The 5,754-nt window shown below is 37.3% G+C and overlaps 1 pseudogene; it reads left to right on the top strand.

Moving 5' to 3' along the window:
• Window positions 1-3,664: 3,664 nt before the first annotated feature.
• LOC147353500 (large ribosomal subunit protein uL30-like) lies at window positions 3,665-5,100 on the top strand (annotated as a pseudogene).
• Window positions 5,101-5,754: the final 654 nt, after the last annotated feature.

The raw sequence follows: 5,754 nt of genomic DNA, 5'->3' as shown, positions 1-5,754 counted from the left end.
TTTATTTACATCACATAAATATCCAGTGTATGACACAGGAGAAAGACAACAGTTCCTTTTAAGAAATTTGAACCTGGAAGTTAAGGAGAGTGGGCAAGTACCCAAAGACATCCAAATGCCATACAGTTTCCTCCTCTTTCTGAAAGCTGGCATCCGGTTCCCAATTGCACGCTTCCCAAGAGGCCCACTCCATGCACAAAGCCTCATTCATGCTAATAAGTCTCTTTATTGGTTCAACAAAACAGAAAGAACTTGAAAGCTTGATCTTAATATTTTCAGCCATGTATATTTTTTTGAAACAGAGAAAGCAACCATCAGGTAGTAGGGAGCTCAGGGACAAATCTCCATGGCCACCATTTTTATTTCATGACAGCAGAATAAGCAAAGGAATTCTGAGAAACATGACACAAGGCTGTGAGCTCTACACAAGGCTCAATGGAGGCCCTGGACTCTCTCCATAGGTGTCGCTGTGGCCCTGTCCAGGGCTTAGTGGAATGTTGCCTATCTTTGAGAGAAAGGCAGCTAGGGAAGAAGAGTGAATACTTGAAAATTAATGATGTCAGTCTGTCTTCATATATCAAGCTAATTTGAAAGGGCTTTAATTTTCTTAAAGGATAAAAAAAGGTTTCTTTGCTAGATTAAACTTGCAATTGTCATTCATATATTGTTTATAAGGTAGTCATCTCTTTGCTCTGTATTTTTTTGTTTTTGATTTTGTATACTAGTTAGCAGTGAAGACTTGTCTGCGTGTATCAGAAGGAATAAAGAGAGAAACGTCCTTAACTGTCAGTTTTAATAAGAGGAGTCAACATGCCTCTATTCAGGTTAAATATTGTCCTGTCACATTTCAATAGAGTCAACAGATTTTTTTTAAAGAAAAGTCAAAAGCACTGTGTATGCAAAAAACCCTCCCTGTCATAGAATGTCAAAGCCCTTCTTTATCTGGGGGAGGGGCGTGGAGGTAGGACAGAAAAATCTTTTGTAAAATGTGAAAAATTACCACTCATAATTGGCGCTGACATAAAAAAGGTTTTTTTTTTGTTAGAAAAACAAAGAAAATCTCTAATTTAATAATCACCTGCAAAGTGTTATTGTGATGGGAACAAAAAACACAATCAAAGTCATCTTTTTAAAGTAACTATAGTGTTTTTAAGCAATCACTGCACTTTACAGCAGCTCATACACATAAACCAATGATGTTCAAGAGTGGAAAAAAAGCTACTCCAAACTCCTCAAGGAAAGTTTTTGAATAACCAGTGACAGGCTACAATAAGGAAATGTAAATGTTCAAAATAAAGCCAAGCAAGATTGTTTTAACCTGAAACCTGTTCTTGTAAGCAGGAATCATTTAGGCTTAAGTTGCAAGAGAAAACCCGTTCCTCACAGGAGGCCTACCAGGGTTAAAGGTACCCCTTTTGGACGGATGCACTAGGCAGAGCCGGCACTATGTTATGCCTGTGTCCTTGTGTGTTCAGTCGTGTCCGACTCTTTGGGACCCCAAGGACTATAGCCCGACAGGCTCGTCTGTCCGTAGAATTTTTCAGGCAAGACTATTGGAGTGGGTTAGGAGAGGATAACAACTAGTAAAATAAGCTAGCAGAATAAAGCCATTTCTCTGTTTCAAATGCCTGCTGATTTGTTAAAAATGTGAACCCTAGCTGGAGTTTTCAGGATTTGATATATTTTTTTTTATTTCCTGCAGAAACTATAATTTTAGAAATTATTCTAACTCTGAACAAATATTTCCATTTAATAATAAGCATCTCTACCAGTTAGGTCAGTGTAAAACACTGTGTGCAGCCTTCTAGACTAAGTAATATTCAGAATAATCTCAAGTTTGATAATATCAAACCAAATGGGTTCCACTCTCCTAAAGATGACTAAGAAGACTAACACAATTTCAACACTAACTTATCGTTTCACTACAACCTAGTTTTCCTTAGAACAGTCTCTTTACCAACCAAGGAAGATTAGAGTTGAGAACATCTATAGGGTTGGCCAAACTGTTCATTCAAGTTTTTCTATACAATGTAATGGAAAAACCAGAACAAACTTCTTGGTCAACCAAATACATCAAGTTCTCTAACTTAGCAATAAAATAAGCACATAGACAAACAAATTTTGCCTTCAGGTTAGGTGACCACATATTCTGATTTGCCCAGGACAATCCCAGGTTGCTGCTGTTACCCATTTGTTTTAGAATTTGTTTTAGATTTTTGTCTTATTAATGAAGTATCACTAGTCAAAACTGCGTTAAAAAAAAATCCAAGGTGGTTCTAGTAGAACTGTACTTTGTACTTCCAACTTCTGCCATATTTTTTTTTTTAACTTGCAGATGAAATGCACGTGCAATAATAGAATTCTCACACTAGCTCATGGCTACATCTGAAAGATGACCACTCCTAGTCCATCTCTCTCTCCCAGACCCTTCCCAGGGGCAATTCATTCCTCTTTTTCAAGGACAACTTGCAGGGTACTCATTGATAAAATAAACACTTGGGAAGATCTAACCCCTCTGGTTTATGGTGGTGAGAGAAGTATCTGTCACTACTGTCTTTGCTGGATTCTTACATGCCATAGTCCATGACTGTAAGATGTACAAAGGCAGTGAAATCAGCAGGAAAACTGGAAAATTATAGCAGTCCTGTTATGGATCCTATTAGAGTAGCCTGTGTGCTTTGACTATTGAGTTTCCTCCTTCAGTGTATGGTGAGAACATATAACTACATATTTATTTGTTTAAGTATTTGAAAATACTTTTCTATTCTTCTGGAGAAGGAAATGGCAATCCACTCCAGTACTATTGCCTGGAAAATCCCATAGACAGAAGACCCTGGTAGGCTACAGTCTATGGGGTCGCAAAGAGTCCGACATGACTGAGCGACTTCACTTTCACTTTTCTCTTTTTCAATAAACTCTTAAGCCAGCAGTAAGTTAAAAACCACAAAAGATACATATTTAAAGACAACCTAAAGTTTGAATTTCTGCTTCTTAAAAAAGCTCATGAGAGCTTATAACTTTCACAATGTATGTGTTAACATTTACCATCCACCATGCAGGGATCATAGTGGTATCACTGATCACGAGTAAAGCAAAAAACAAAACTGCTAATGAAGTACTGTATTCTTTTTTTTTTTTTTTTAAACTTTACAATATTGTATTAGTTTTATTCTACTTACAACATGAGGGGTTATTCAAAGAACACTATTCCAAATAATGATGATAAAGTCTGTAAAGCTATAGAAAGTGCAGTTGCATACCACTCTACCAACCATGGCTTTTCATTTACATCAAATGACTCATTTTTAATTTCACTCATATGAGATTTTAGTTGAAATAGTTGTTAATTTACATTTCATATACTCAAAATACAGTAATTGCAGTACAAAGACTTTTTGACTAAACTGATGCAAAATTAACTTTTAAAAAAAACTTTACCATGACTATGATTTTTCTTTCTTTGCTGTTCATCATTATTGTCATTTGGGTTTTAGATTTGAAATTTTGAAGAACTACCTTAAAAATCAACCTATTTGGCCTCTTTCCTGGCTGGAACCATGCAGGCTGAAGAAGAGAAGAAAGAGGCGTCTGCTGTGCCAGAAACAGCAGAAGGATTTCACAGAGCACCTGAGATCAAGCATCTGAGCAGAAGTTTGCCCCAAAGATGCTTCAAAAGGCAAGGAGGAAGCTTATCCGTGAAAAAGCTAAGCGTTATCACAAGGAATATAGGCAGATATACAGAACTGAGAATTCAGGATGGCAAGAAAAGTCAGCAACTTCTTTGTGTCTGGAGAACCCAAATTGGCATTTGTCATCAGGATCAGAGCTATCAGTGGTCTGATCCCAAAGGTCTGAAAAGGTTGCGGCTTCTCTGCCTCTGTCAGATTTTCAGTGGCACCTTTTTGAAGTTCAACAAGGCTTCAATTAACATGCTGAGAACTGTGGAGCTACACATTGCATTCAGATTCAGATTCAGATCAGTCACTCAGTCATGTCCGACTCTTTGCGACCCCATGAATCGCAGCACGCCAGGCCTCCCTGTCCATCACCAACTCCCGGAGTTCACTGAGACTCACGTCTATTGGGTCAGTGATGCCATCCAGCCATCTCATCCTCTGTCGTCCCCTTCTCCTCTTGCCCCCAATCCCTCACAGCATCAGAGTCTTTTCCAATGAGTCAACTCTTAACATGAGGTGGCCAAAGTACTGGAGTTTCAGCTTTAACATCATTCCTTCCAAAGAAATCCCGGGGCTGATCTCCTTCAGAATGGACTGGTTGGATCTCCTTGCAGTCCAAGGGACTCTCAAGAGTCTTCTCCAACACCACAGTTCAAAAGCATCAATTCTTCGGTGCTCAGCCTTCTTCACAGTCCAACTCTCACATCCATACATGATCACAGGAAAAACCATAGCCTTGACTAGACGGACCTTTGTTGGCAAAGTAATGTCTCTGCTTTTGAATATGCTATCTAGGTTGGTCATAACTTTCCTTCCAAGGAGTAAGCGTCTTTTAATTTCATGGCTGCAGTCACCATCTGTAGTGATTTTGGAGCCCAGAAAAATAAAGTCTGACACTGTTTCCACAGTTTCCCCATCTATTTCCCATGAAGTGGTGGGACCGGATGCCATGATCTTCGTTTTCTGAATGTTGAGTTTTAAGCCAACTTTTTCACTCTCCACTTTCACTTTCATCAAGAGGCTTTTGAGTTCCTCTTCACTTTCTGCCATAAGGGTGGTGTTATCTGCATATCTGAGGTTATTGATATTTCTCCTGGCAATCTTGATTCCAGCTTGTACCTGAAGTCAGTAAATGAACTGTCTACAAGCATGGTTATGGCAAAATCAACAAGAAGTGAACTGCCCTGACATAACACGTTGACTGTTTGATCTCAGTAAATATGGCATCCTCTGCACAGAGGATCGGATTCATGAGATCTAAACTGCTGGAAAATGTTTCAAAGAAGCAAACAACTTCCTGTGGCTTTTCACATTATCTTCTCCACAAGGTGGAGTGAAGAGAAAGATCACTCATTTTGTAAAAGATGGAGATGTTGGCAACAGGGAAGATCAGATCAACAGCCTTATTAGAAGGAAGAACTGAAGTATCTACCATGATTATTTTTATAACCTGGTCAGTTCATAAACAGTGACTGCTTTCAAATTGAAAAAAAAAAAAACCTATTTGCTTTACAATGGTATTAATTTTGTAAATAAATGAGTTCTCTAGATTTTGATTACATTTTGTTCAAAATCACTTAGAAAATTTTAATCAAGTAGAGAACAAATGAATACTTAAAAAAACCAACTGTAGTATGAAGAATTCAGTGAATTACAATTACTGGAAATAAAATTTACATGTAAGAACACATTAAATTTATCCCCCCAAAAAGAAGAAGGAAGTTTAAACATATTAAATGATGAGAGCACAAATAATGTGAAAGATTTTAAACTTTGAGATTCTAAAAATATGCTTTAAAATATCTCAAACAATTTTGATGGAGATCTTTAAAAATCACGTAAGTTATGATTTTAGTGGTATAAAATTGAGAAAACCTATGATTTGGGGGCATCTTAATTTGGCAAAACATTAAAAGAATTACAAGGATACAGATAATTTGATGAGTTTAACCTTACAAAATTTTTATCACAAAAAGTTTGCCTGAATTAAAGCCATAATACCTGTGAAAATATTTTGGCTGAAACGAGATTATCAGATACTTTAGCATTTGTAGAGAGTAATTTTTCATGTAAAAGT

The sequence above is a fragment of the Bos grunniens genome, chromosome 18, assembly GCF_055505025.1.
Source record: "Bos grunniens cultivar Pamir isolate PY7600 chromosome 18, Bosgru_T2T1.0, whole genome shotgun sequence".
NCBI classification, from domain to species: domain Eukaryota; kingdom Metazoa; phylum Chordata; class Mammalia; order Artiodactyla; family Bovidae; genus Bos; species Bos grunniens.
The sequence above is the reverse complement of the archived record's forward strand: the minus strand, read 5'-3'. Positions and strand labels throughout refer to the sequence as shown.